Genomic DNA, 14,446 nt, shown 5'->3' with positions numbered 1-14,446 from the left:
AGTAGACATCTAGGAAAATGAGAACATGATTGGACTAATGAAATCATACTAAGAGCACAGATGAGGTTCATGATCAGGAATGTGGTATAAGACTAATAGATGTGGTTGTGTGCTTTTACTCAAGCAACCTGAAGCTTCATGGGTTCAGGTAGAAGTAGATAGTTCAGTTCAGTTAAGTTCAGTTGCTCAGTCATGTCCGACTCTTTGTGACCCCATGAATCACAGTACGCCAGGCCTCCCTGTCCATCACCAACTCCTGGAGTTCACTCAAACTCATGTCCATCGAGTCAGTGATGCCATCCAGCCATCTCATCCTCTGTCATCCCCTTTCTTCCTGCCCCCCATCAGGGTCTTTTCCAATGAGTCAACTCTTCTCATGAGGTGGCCAAAGTACTGGAGTTTCAGCTTCAGCATCAGTCCTTCCAATGAACACCCAGGACTGATCTCCTTTAGGATGGACTGGTTGGATTTCCTTGCAGTCTCTCAAGAGTCTTCTCCAACACCACAGTTTAAAAGCATCAGTTCTTTGGCTCTCAGCTTTCTTCACAGTCCAACTCTCACATCCATTCATGACCACTGGAAAAACCATAGCCTTGATTAGATGGACCTTTGTTGGAAAAATAATATCTGTGCTTTTCAATATGCTATCTAGGTTGGTCATAAGTTTCCTTCCAAGGAGTAAGCATCTTTTAATTTCATAAAGAACTGGATTTAACCAGGATTGAGTTTTGGAGTATGAGTTCTAGCAAGAAAAGGACAAGAATATTGAGGGTATGTACACGGGAATGATTATAATAAACCGTGGAATTTGAACTAGGTAAAGGGGAAAGTGAGGGCATGAGAATGATGAGGAATAATGAAAAGCTGATAGGATCAAAGGAGTGTACATTCTATAACAGTTGAATTTAAAGAAGTCAAGGATCTATAAAGAAGAGTGTGCAAGAGGGATAGAAAGTTTTGATCAGATAATGGAAAGCTAAAAAATGAGATTATGAAGAGAGTAATGAATGACTCTGGCTAAGGAAAGACTATGGGAGTAAGTTGCTGAGGTGGAGCAAGGGACATGATCCCTGGAAGAGAGGAGGTCAAGGGGAAAGAGGCCAAAGGATTGGAAAATTCATTAATATAGATATTGACATCATTAAGCATAATGACAGTTAGTGGGCCAGAAGCTAAACTCCTCATGGAAGGAGTGGTATAACTCAATAAGTAGAGGTAGTAAAAGATAAACTCCATATGGGCAAGGATTTTTGTCTATATTTTTTATCACTGTATCCTCAGGTCTTAGGATAATACCTGGAACATAGTAGGGTGCTCAATAAATTAATATTATATGAATTAATAAGCAAATGAATGAATGAATTGGAATTCAAAGTTGAGGAGCTTTTAGGGAAGAGAGAGTAAATGTGTTGTAAATAGAACAACTCACCCACTTCTAGGAACATTGATATGGGGGATATGGAAAAGGAAATAGTTGCCACTTGATAGGATTTTAGGCAAAGCAGTGTCTTCATGGGAGAACTAGAGTTCCTAGATCAAGAAAGTGAAAGGAGTAAGGCAAATGCTAACAAGTATGAATGGGGAAATTAACAGTAACACAATAATTGTGGGAGATTTTAATATCACACTCATACCTATGAATAGGTCAAGCAAACAGAAAATTAGCATGGAAATACAAACTTTAAATGATAAAATGGACTTGTTAGACCTAATTGATATCTAAATTACATTTCACCCCAAAACAATGAATTTCATCTTTTTCTCAAGTGCACACGAAACATTCTCCAGAACAGATCACATCCTGGGCCATAAATGTAGCCTTGGTAAATTTTTAAAAATTGAAATCATTTCAAGCATATTTTCTGATCACAATGCAGTAAGATTAGATGTCAACTACAGGAAAAAAACTATTAAAAAAAAAAAAACATATGGAGGCTAAACAACACACTTCTGAATAACCAACAAATCACAGAAGAAATCAAAATATGCATAGAAACAGGTGAAAATGAAAACACGACAATCCAAAACCTATGAGATTCAGTAAAAGCAGTTATTTTACTGAAGGTTCATAGCAATACAAGATTACCTCAAGAAACAAGAGAAATCAAATAAATAACCTAACTTTACACCTAAAGCAACTAGAAAAAGAGAAATTAAGAACCCCAGAGTTAGTAGAAGGAAAGAAATCATAAAAATTAGGGCAGAAATAAATGAAAAAGAAACAAAGGAGACTATAGCAAAAATCATTAACATTAAAAGCTGGTTCTTTGGGAAAATAAATAAAATAGACAAACCATTAGCCAGACTCATCAAGAAAAAAAAGGGAGAAAAGTCAAATTGACAAAATTAGAAATGAAAATGGAGAAATCACAACAGACAACACAAATACAAAGGATCACAAGAGACTACTCTCAGCAACTATATGCCAATAAACTGGACAACTTGAAAAAAATGGACAAATTCTTAGAAAAGTATAACTTTCCAAAACTGAACCAGAAAGAAATAGAAAATCTTAACAGACCCATCACAAGCACAGATATTGAAACTGTAATAAAAATATTCTAACAAACAAAAGCCCAGGACCAGATGGCTTCACAGGTGAATTCTACCAAAAATTTAGAGAAGAGCTAACACCTATCCTACTCAAATGCTTCCAGAAAATTGCAGAGGATGGTAAACTGCCAAACTCATTATATGAGGCCACCATCACCCTAATACTGAAACCAGACAAAGATGCCCCCCCCCAAAAAAAGAAAAGAAAACTACAGGCCAATACCACTGATGAACATAGATGCAAAAATCCTCAACAAAATTATATCAAACAGAATCCGACAACATATTAAAAAGATCATACATCATGACCAAGTGGGCTTTATCCCAGGGATGCAAGAATTCTTCAATATTTGCAAATCAATCAATGTGATACACTACATTAACAAATTGAAAGATAAAATCCATATGATTATCTCAGTAGATGCAGAGAAAGCCTTTGACAAAATTCAACATTCATTTATGATAAAAAGTCCTACATAAAGCAGGCATAGAAGGAACGTACTTCAACATGATAAAAACCATATATAATAAACGCACAGCAAACATTATCCTCAATGGTGAAACATTGAAAGCATTTCCCCTTAAGTCAGGAACAAGACAAGGGTGCCCACTTTCACCACTACTATTCAACATTGTTTTGGAAGTTTTAGCCACAGCAACCAGAAAAGAAAAATAAATAAAAGGAATCCAGTTTGGAAAAGACGTAAAACTCTCACTGTTTGCAGATGGCATGATCCTCTACATAGAAAATCCTGAATACACCACCAGAAAATTACTAGAGCTAATCAATGAATATAATAAATTTTCAGGTTATAAAATTAACATACAGAAACCTCGTGCATTCTTATACACTAACAATGAGAAAACAGCAAGAGAAATTAAGGAAACAATTCCATTCACCATTGCAATGAAAAGAATAAAATACTTAGGAATAAATCTACCTAAAGAAACAAAATACCTATATATAGAATACTATAGAACACTGATGAAAGAAATCAAAGATGATGCAAATAGATGGAGAAGTATACCATGTTCATGGATTGGAAGAATCAATATATTGAAAATGAGTATACTACCCAAAACAATCTAGATTCAATGCAATCCTTATCAAGCTACCAACGGTATTTTTCACAGAACTAGAACAAATAATTTCACAGCTTGTATGGAAATTAAAAAAAAACCTCGAATAGCCAAAGCTATCTTGAGAAAGAAGAATGGAACTGGAGGAATCAACCTTCCTGACTTCAGTCTATGCTACAAAGTTACTGTCATCGAGACAGTATGGTACTGGCACAAAGACAGAAATATAGATCAATGAAACAAAATAGAAAGCCCAGAGACAAATCAATGCACCTATGGACACCTTATCTTTGACAAAGGAAGCAAGAATATACTATGGAGAAAAGACAATCTCTTTCACAAGTGGTGCTGGGAAAACTGGTCAACCACTTGTAAAAGGATGAAACTAGAACAATTTCTAAAACCATACACAAAAATAAACTCAAAATGGATTAAAGATCTGAATGTAAGGCCAGAAACTATGAAACTCCTAGAGAAAAATATAAGCAAAACACTGTCTGACATAAATCACTACAGGATCCTCTATGACCCACCTCCCAGAGTAATGGAAATAAAAGCAAAAATAAAAAAATGGGACCTAATTAAACTTGAAAGCTTTTGCACAACGAAGGAAACTATAAGCAAAGTGAAAAGACAACCTTCAGAATGGGAGAAAATAATAGCAAATGAAGCAACTGACAAAGAATGAATCTTAAAAATATACAAGCAGCTCAGGTAGCTCAATTCCAGAAAAATAAATGACCCAATCAAAAAACAGCCCAAAGAACTAAACAGACATTTCTCCAAAGACATACAGATGGCTAACAAACACATGAAAAGATGCTCAACATCACTCATTATCAGAGAAATGCAAATAAAAACCACAATGTGGTACCCTCTCACATTGGTCAGAATGGCTGCTATCCAAAAGTCTACAAGCAATAAATGCTGGAGAGGGTGTGGCAAAAAGGGAACCTTCTTACACTGTTGGTGGGAATGCAAACTAATACAGCCATTCTGGAGAACAGTGTGGAGGTTCCTTAAAAAACTGGAAATAGAACTGCCATACGACCTAGCAATCCAACTGCTGGTCATACACACTGAGGAAACCAGAATTGAAAGAGACACATGTACCCCCATTGTTCATTGCAGCACTGTTTACAATAGCTAGGACGTGAAAGCAACCTAGATGTCCATCGGCAGACGAATGGATAAGAAAGCTATGGTACCCATACAGAATGGACTATTACTCAGCTATTAAAAGGAATGTATTTGAATCTGTTCTAAAGAGGTGGATGAAACTGGAGCCTAATATACAGAGTGAAGTAAGTCAGAAAGAAAAATACCAATACAATATATTAGCACATATATATGGAATTTAGAAAGATGGTAATAATGACCCTATATGCGAGACAGCAGAAGAGACACAGAGATAAAAAACAGTCTTTTGGACTTTGTGGGAGAAGGTGAGAGTGGGATGATTTGAGAGAATAGCACTGAAACATGTGTATTACAAGGAGAAGGCAATGGCATCCCAATCCAGTACTCTTGCCTGGAAAACCCCATGGGCGGAGGAGCCTGGTAGGCTGCAGTCCTTGGGGTGGCTAAGAGTCGAACACGACTGAGCGACTTCACTTTCACTTTTCACTTTCATGCATTGGAGAAGGAAATGGCAACCCACTCCAGTGTTCTTGCCTGGAGAATCCCAGGAATGGGGGAGCCTGGTGGGCTGCCGTCTATGGGGTCGCACAGAGTCAGACACAACTGAAGCGACTTAGCAGCAGCAGCATGTGTGTTACAATTTGTTAAATAGATTGCCAGTCCAGGTTTGATGCATGAGACAAGGTGCTCAAGGCTAGTGCACTGGGAGGACGCTGAGGGATGGGATGGTGAGGAAAGTGGGAGGGGAGTTCAGGATGGGGCACGTATGTACACCCATGGCTGATTCATGTCAATGTATGGCAAAAGCCAGTACAATATTGTAAAGTAATTAGCCTCCAATTAAAATATATAATTTTTTAAGAAACAAATATATATTGTAAAAATACCTATAACCATATGAATGTGAAAAAAATTAAGCTACCTATGTGGAAAGGACAAAAAAACTTGCAGAAAATTTAATAGAATATACAGATAATTTATTAGAATTTATAAGTTCATGTATAAAGATTGGTGTTTAAAAGTAAGTTTAAAATTCAAGTGCATCCTCTAAAAATAAATGTAGCTAATGTAATTTAAATGAATAACTTTTAGAATTTTTAAAAAAATAATAGACCCATAGGAAGAATCTGATAAAAATTGTGTGGCTGATACTGATGATTATTTAATGAAACGTTGAACACCAGTCTCAACATTTTAAGATCTTAAATTATGTGCCTAAGGACCTGGACACATATGCTAGCTTAGAATAGAAATATTTAATATCAAGAGTGAAAAATATTTCCAAAATTTTAGTGGCATTGAAATCAAATTTCCAAATTGGTTGTATCACCAGGCACACTGATTCTAAAATTCATTTAGAGCAGGGGGTCTCAACTTTGGTACTATTGACATTTGAAGCCAGTTTAGCCTTAATTGTGGGATGCCATTCTGTGCATTGTTAGATATTTAGCAGCATCTCTGGTGTGTGTCCTCAAGTTATCTTTCATGTCAATCAAACTTGTCTGGAGACATCAACAAACATCCCACTGTGAGCAAAATCACCCCTAACTGAGAATCATTGACCTAGGGGGATGAAAATATCCAAGATTGTTTTGAAAAAATATAGAGGGCTTTCTCTACCAGATTTTAGGTTATAATGTTAAACTTTAGAGGTTAAGAATGTATATTTGAAAAAAAAAAAAGAAGTAAAATGAATAAGTTGAGAATATAGGTAGTTTTTCTGGTAATGGATTGTAAGCTTCAGTAGACAATGTAGAAAAAGTTCAGGAGGTTGTGAGGAGTGGAGAAAAGGGGTCAAAATATAATTTGCAAAGTTATATGCAGATTAGAGACTTGGGATTTCTGGATTTCTTTAGGTGACTGAAGTAAACAGAGATAAAGGGTATAAAGAGATGGTCCTAATAACATAAAAGCAGATAATGATTGTGAGGTTGTTGAGTGTTGGGGTTGAGGAAGAGGTGGGAATCCTGCAAGGAACACAGAGAGATATGGGGCAAATTCTTTATTTATGTAATGGAAAGATGGAGACCAGAGTAGGGGGTATGGCTCCCTCCTAACTCCTGGAGAGCAAGGAGTGCTAGGATTCACTTTCAGTTCTTATGTATCATAGTGTTGAATTCCAGGGATCCCTTTTGACTACTTGCAAAAGGAAAAGTGATATTTCTTGCATATGCTGTTTATGCTTCAGCCATACTTCCTTTACTTGCTGCTCCTCAGTCTGGTATGCTTTTTCAGATTTCGTTGCTTTCTATAAAAGTCTCTATTCCTGGCATATTCTCTAAAATATCCCCACCTAACTGGAGTGCTCCTACTCATTTTTCAAGACTCAGTTTAGGCATCTATTTTAATACAAAGTCTTCCCTTATCCCTTGCATTTGAGGCAGTTTTAAGTACTTCCTCCCACTGTGTTCCTTAGCATTCTATAAATACACCATCATAACATTAAACTTTTATTGATATTTTATTAGGATGGTGTAGATTCACTTGTAGTTTTAAGACATAACACAGAAGTTTTTCCCAATTGTAACATCCTGCAAAATTATAATACAGTATAGCAACCAGGATGTTGTCATTAGTATAGGTCATCTATCTTTTTCAGATTTCCCCAGTTTTATCTGTATTTGTGTGTGTGTATTTAGTTATGTGCAGTATTATCATATGTGTAGGTTCTTGTATCCACCACCACAGTCAAGACACAGCATAATTCCTTTACCACAAGGATCCCTCTTGTTGCTCTTTTATAGCCACAGCCCTCTATTCTACCTCCTGCAACCCAACTCCTGACAACCATGGATATGCTCTCTATTTCTAAAATGTTGTCATTTCAAAAATGTAATTAAAATGGAATCATACAGTTTGGGACCTTTTGGGATTCACATTTTCACACACAATTCTTTGGAGATCCATCCAGGTTGCTGCATGTTTCAGTAGCTCATTCCTTTTTATTGTGGCACGTGGGCTTCTCTCTAGTCATGGTATGGGCTCCAGAGCACATGCACTCTTTAGTTAATAGTGCCCAGCCATAGTTGCCCTGCAGCAGTTGGGATCCCTGACCAGGGATCGAACCCATTTCCCCTGCATTGGAAGGTGGATTCTTAAGCCAAGAACTGGACCTCCATGGAAGCCCCAAGAATATATTATTTTACTCTCAGCCTGAATACATAGGTTTCGAGTGTTAACAGGGATAATATCACAAGGTTAATGTGACAGATCTGATTATCTGTTCAGTTAAGGCTCTAGGCATTGAAATACTAGTCTACAAATACTGCAGCTACCAAGGGAGCTCCTCAATATCAGTAATGAGTTCACCAATGAGAGTTAGTATTGTTTCAAGGAGCCTTATGCAAGAAGGTAATTTAATATATAGTATAATTGTTGTTTGGTCAGTAAATTGTGTCTGACTCTTTGCGACCCCATGGACTATAGCCTCCTAGGCTCCTCTGTCTATGACATTTCCCAGGCAAGAATACAGGAATGGGTTGTCATTTCCTTCTCCAGGGGATCTTCCCGACCTTGGGACTGAACCTGCATCTCCTAAATTGGCAGGTGAATTCTTTACCACTGAGCCACCAGGGAAGCCCCATATAGTATCATACTTCATTTTAATTATATGATTCAAAAACAGATAATATACACGTATTATAGCTGATGTCAAATGGATGTACCTAATCAGATACTAAACTATTAAAATTTGGAGTCCCCATCAGAAATCTTAACATATTCTCCAGTCCTGTGTTTGGAAAGTAAACAAGCTATTTCCAGATGTCAGCTTTCTTAAAAGGAAAAAAAATTCTGTGAATTGCAGGCTTCTGACTAACACAGATTTTGACTCTCATCTGAGGACTGTAATGGGACCTTTGTCTTACTTAACACAGAAGGGAAATCCTAATAAGTTTATCGGGACTTCAGGGTTTCAAACAACTTTTTGAAAAGACAAAATATGCTCTTATTTCTTTACTAATGTTGAAAGTTCCAGTCTTTTCAAATCCATTCATAATGGCCTACCACAAGATTGGATGCAGCTTTAAGAACATGAAAATACAGAGCATCTTGTAATATATTTCAATAGAATGTTATTGCTAAAAGAAAGGAAATTGTTTTCTTACTAGAAATAAGATAATATTGCAGGATTTAATTTTTAAGTAGGAATTTTCCTTTTGAACTCACCCCCAGTCCCTGGCAAAGATATTTGCTATGATGCCCTTTACCTGGAATTATCCTTTCCCCTGCTCCTGTAAGCCATTACTTCAGACAATCACTCCTACTTTCATGTCTATAGATTCAAGTCTGCATATATGTCGCAAACTGTTCTGAGTGACCCTGGGCAAGAGGTATGTAGGAAATTCCTCCTGAAAATGTGTTTGGCTCAGTATCAAGTGTCCCTTTTGTTGCTGACGCCCTGTGTATATCACTCAGATCCCTTAAATAGATAGCAGCTTTTTGCGGCCCTAATATTTTTGGTCTAGGATTTTTGTTCCCCAGTCAGCAAGCCTGGGTTTCTGATCTCTGCTAATTGTTCTCTTAGATATAATCCACTTTCTGGACTTTATTTTGGTTCGTCCTGCAGGATTTGGATGATGCAACTTAATGTCTGGAAGTGAACTGAGAAGCCATCTAGTCTAACTTTGTTTTATAGAGGGGTAAACTACTCGGCCTCTTTTTTTTTCTCTCTGGCCCTGTTATAGCTGTCTTTTTCTCTTGGTCTTAGATGACCTCCTTGAAATTCTCTCTGGCTTACTCAAAGTATTATCCCTCTTACAGTCTAATAAAATCCCCAGCCAGATACTCTCCCAATCTTTTCAAGTCTCTGAATTACAAGTGTCATAACACAAACTTTGTGGGCAGGGACATGAGATAATTCTTAAGATAAAATATTTTTATTGTGATAATATCTCAACCACATGATATGAAGGCATGAACCTTGAATGTGTAGTACCCAGACCAATCATAACTAAATATACAATGCATTCAAACATCTACTAAGATAGTAGCTTAACAGTAGAGGAAAAATTTTAAAATTCCTATGAAACTGTTAAAAATACCAAAGGGATGAATATTCCTTTAGAAAATAGAATGAATAACTTTGTATACAAGGTCATAAAGTTGTAGACATTTCAAGGATAGCTAAAACAAGAGCTATTGAGTATAACTTAAAAATAATATTTTCTAGAGACTTTTAGTTAGAAAAGTAATGTAAAATGGACTCTTTTATTCCATAAGAATTCAGTAAAAAAATATTCTGTCCTAACTGAGGAGAACCTATTCGTAGGGGTACTTAACTTTCTTACATTGCTATTTGTGTTATTTTTTGTCTGTTTTAGTCATGAAAAACAAAAGATATAAGGACTTTTAATTGTTGCTTCAGTGTCAGAAAGGCAAACCAAAATCATCCTTGTGCCTAGCAGGAAGCAATTAAAGAACAAATTGCTTCTGTCACTGTGAGGTAGATGTAGGAGTCAAAAAAACAGACCTGAATACAATTTCATAATTCAGGCAATCCCGGTGGTATATACCAAGGGAATAAACAGAATTGGAAAGAGTAAAGTTTATATATGTGTGTGTATGTTTGTATAAAAAGTTTGGAAAAATCAGCTAAGGAAGGTATAATCTAGGATATATCAAAATTTGAAATGTGATATTTGTTCCTTAGAGTGCCAAGAGCATAAAAGATAAGTCATTAGTTCAATGTCCCATAACTAATAAGTGGAGAGGCTAAGATTTTAATGAAGAGGCTGACTACAAAGTTGTCTAGGCTGTTAATCACTGTGCTATATTATCTCTAATATATAAACCATGCCTTTAATTATCCTGGGTCTTTTCCTGCTCTAACTCTAGCACTTGCAGTAGAAGCTTCTGACAATTTGGGAATGTGTCAGTGCATACAGACAAATCTCTAACTGCACAGATGATGTTTTTATGCCAGACTTTTCATGAAAATATCAGATATTTTTTTGCTGAGAACTATAGGAGTCAGCTAGAATTTATTCTTATGTGGTATTAAACATCTACAGGGTATACTTCTACAAGACTTTCAGGTTGACTAAAGAAGGCTTTCAACAACCTGAAGACTATTGATATTCAGGACTATGTGGCATATGATACAAAACATTCAGCCTCTCAAAAACTCTTTCAGGACCAGCCTCTAAATTAGGCTGTGGCCATATCTTCCACAGAAGAAGTGTTTGTGTGCCAGGGACTTACTTCTGATTAGGTTATCAAGGTAGAGGAAACTAAATGTTTTGTTCTGTTTCTGTTCTTAGTCACTCAGTTGTGTCTGACTCTTTGAGACCCCACGGGCTGTAGCCCACCAACTGTATGTTTGAAGGCCCTCAAAGAGAACCCAAAAGTCAGTGAGATCAAAGCAGAGAGTCTTCTGGAATGTGGTGTGTGAAGAAACTGGGAAGAATATAAGTCAGTTGGTACAGACTTTGGAGTCAGCTTGCTTGTGTTTGAATCCCAGCTCTGACACTAATGATGCGGTCTGGGCAAATTACTAAACTACTTGAAGAGAGTTGGTGATGGACAGGAAAGCCTGGCATGCTACAGTCCATGGAGTTGCAAAGAGTCAGATATGACTGAGTGACTGAACTGACTGACTCAATTTGCTTATTTGTAAAATTGGATTTTTTTTAACTTAAATTTATTTATTTTAATTAGAGGCTAATTACTTTACAATATTGTATTGGTTTTGCCATACATCAACATGAATCCGCCACGGGTGTACACATGTTCCCAATCCTGAACCCCCCTCCCACCTCCCTCCCCATTCCATCCCTTTGGGTCATCCCAGTGCACCAGCCCCAAGCATCCTGTATCCTGCATTGAACCTGGACTGGCGATTTGTTTCTTATATGATATTATACATGTTTCAATGCCATTCTCCCAAATCATCCCACCCTCTCCCTCTCCCACAGAGTCCAAAAGACTGTTCTATACATCAGTTTTGCTGTCTCGCATACAGGGTTATCATTACCATCTTTCTAAATTCCATATATATGTGTTAGTGTACTGTATTGGTGTTTTTCTTTCTGGCTTACTTCACTCTGTATAATAGGCTCCAAAGATCACCTACCTCATAGGGACTTTATGAGGACTCTATAAAAATGCATATAAAGCAGTTTTCACTTACATAATAAGTATTCTATAAATATTAAACACTAACACATACTTGATAGATACAGATGTAGATAGATAAATAGGTAGATAGAAAGACAGACAGAGACCCTAGATCTTAGAGTCTTGGAGGGCCTTGTAAACTACGGTAAGAATTTGAATACTCTTTATTCTAGGGTATTTGAAAGATATTGAATGTTTTTAAGAAGAAAAGTAACAACATTACTTTGTATTTTTTATTGAAATATAGATGAAGTAAAATATGTTGATTTCAGGTGTATTACATAATGGTTTCATGTTTGCATATATTATGAAGTGATCACCATGATAAGTCTAATAATCATCTGTCTCCATACAAAGTTTTTACAATACTTTTGACAGTATTCTTTATGCTGCATATTATATCCTGGCAACTTATGTATTATATAACTGGAGGTTTGTACCTCTTAATCTTCTTCAACTATTTCACCTACCTCCATCCCCCACCCTTCTGGCAACCACCCATTTGTTCTGTGTATCTATTAGTCTATTTTCACTTTGTTTATTTGTTTTGGTTTTTAAATTATACATATCCATTGGATCATGGAGTATTTGTCTTTTTCTGTCTGACTTATCTCACTTAGCATAATACCCTCTAGATCCATCCATATTGTTGCAATTGACAAGATTTCATTTTATATTTGGCTGAGTAACATTCCATTGTGTATTGCAATATGTATACACACACACAGTATCACATTTCTCTATTCATTTCTCTATCAATGAATATTTAGGTTGATCCCAATCTTTTCTATTATGAATAGTGGATAATGCGGCAGTGAATATTGGAGTGAATATATCTTTGCAAGATGTTTTTGTTTTTTTGTCATGAATATCCAGAAGTGAAATTGCTTGATCACATAGCAGTTCTATTTTTTATTTTTTTGAGGAATATCCATTCTGTTTTCCATAATGGCTGCACTGATTTTCAATTTCACCAACAGTGTATGAGTGTTCCCTTTCTTCACAGCCTTGCCAACACTTGCTATTTGTTGTCTTTTGGATGACAGGCACTATGACAGATGTAAGGTGGTATCTCATTATAGTTTCCATTTGCATTTCTCTAATATTAATTTTTCTTTCTGATAGTTCCTTGTTAGTGTACAGAATTGCAACGAATTTCTGTACGTTAATTTTGTGTCCTGTAACTACTGAATTCATTTATTAATTCTAGTATATTTTATGGTATTTTTAGGACTTTCTATATATGATATCATGTCATTTATGAAAAGTGACAGTTTTTCTTCTTCCTTTCTGATTTGGATTCTTTTTATTTATTTATTTATTTTTTGTTTGGTTACTATGGCTAGGACTACCAATGCAATGTTGAGTAAAAATGGCAACAGTGGGCATCCTTGCTTCGTTTCTGATGTTAGAGGAAATGCTTTCACCTTTTTACCCTTGAGTATGTTAACTGTGGGTTTTTCATATATGACATTTATTATATTGAGATATGTGCCCTCTATACTCACTTCGTTGAGAGTTTCTTTTTATCATCAATGGATGTTAGGTTTTGTTAAATGCTTTGTTCTGCATCTAAAAATCGTATGATTTTTAGTCTTCAATTGTTAAAGTGGTGTATCACATTGATTTATTTGCATATATTGAACCACATCCTTGTATTCCTGGGATAAATACCACTTGATCATAATATGTGATCCTTTTAAAGTATTGTGGTTTTTTTTAAATTTTATTTTATTTAACTTTACAATATTGTATTGGTTTTGCCATATATCAAAATGAATCTGCCACAGGTATACATGTGTTCCTCACCATGAACCCTCCTCCCTCCTCCCACCCCATACCATCCCTCTGGGTCGTCCCAGTGCACCAGCCCCAAGCATCCAGTATCATGCAACGAACCTGGACTGGCGACTCATTTCATATATGATATTATACATATTTCAATGCCATTCGCCCAAATCATCCCACCCTCTCCCTCTCCCACAGAGTCCAAAAGACTGTTCTGTACATCAGTGTCTCTTTTGCTGTCTCGTATACAGGGTTATTGTTACCATGAAGATTTTTACCTCTATATTCATAAGTGATATTGGACTATAATTTTCTTTTTTTTTTAGTATCTTTACAATATGTCTTAAATTCATGGGGAGGGGGGCAATTGCACCCTTATATAATATTAGTTTTGGTAGAGAAATTGATTTTAGGTACTCTAAAGAAGAACTTGCCTCACTGCAACTTCAACTGGAAGACCTTTGTATTTTCTTCCTCCCCATTGCATCTACAGAATTTGAGTTGATTCTACATTCAACACTAGATATCAAGGAATTTGCTAAATTCTCCCAAATTTGGAATAATCATATGAATCCTTTCTCTCTAGTTTTTGAATAACAGTTTAGCTGGAGAAACAGTTAAATGAGAGATGCAGTCTCTCTTCTACCCATCCCCATCTGCTTTTCTGTAAGAGAAAAAGAGTGCTGCATGTGTTAGAATTACATTTGGAGAATCTGACAGACACTTTTAGGTGCCATTCCAATACCCATTTTCTCCTTTCCTTTTGCCA

This window comes from Bos grunniens, chromosome X (assembly GCF_055505025.1).
Source record: "Bos grunniens cultivar Pamir isolate PY7600 chromosome X, Bosgru_T2T1.0, whole genome shotgun sequence".
Lineage (NCBI taxonomy): Eukaryota > Metazoa > Chordata > Mammalia > Artiodactyla > Bovidae > Bos > Bos grunniens.
Note: the sequence above shows the minus strand (reverse complement) of the source record.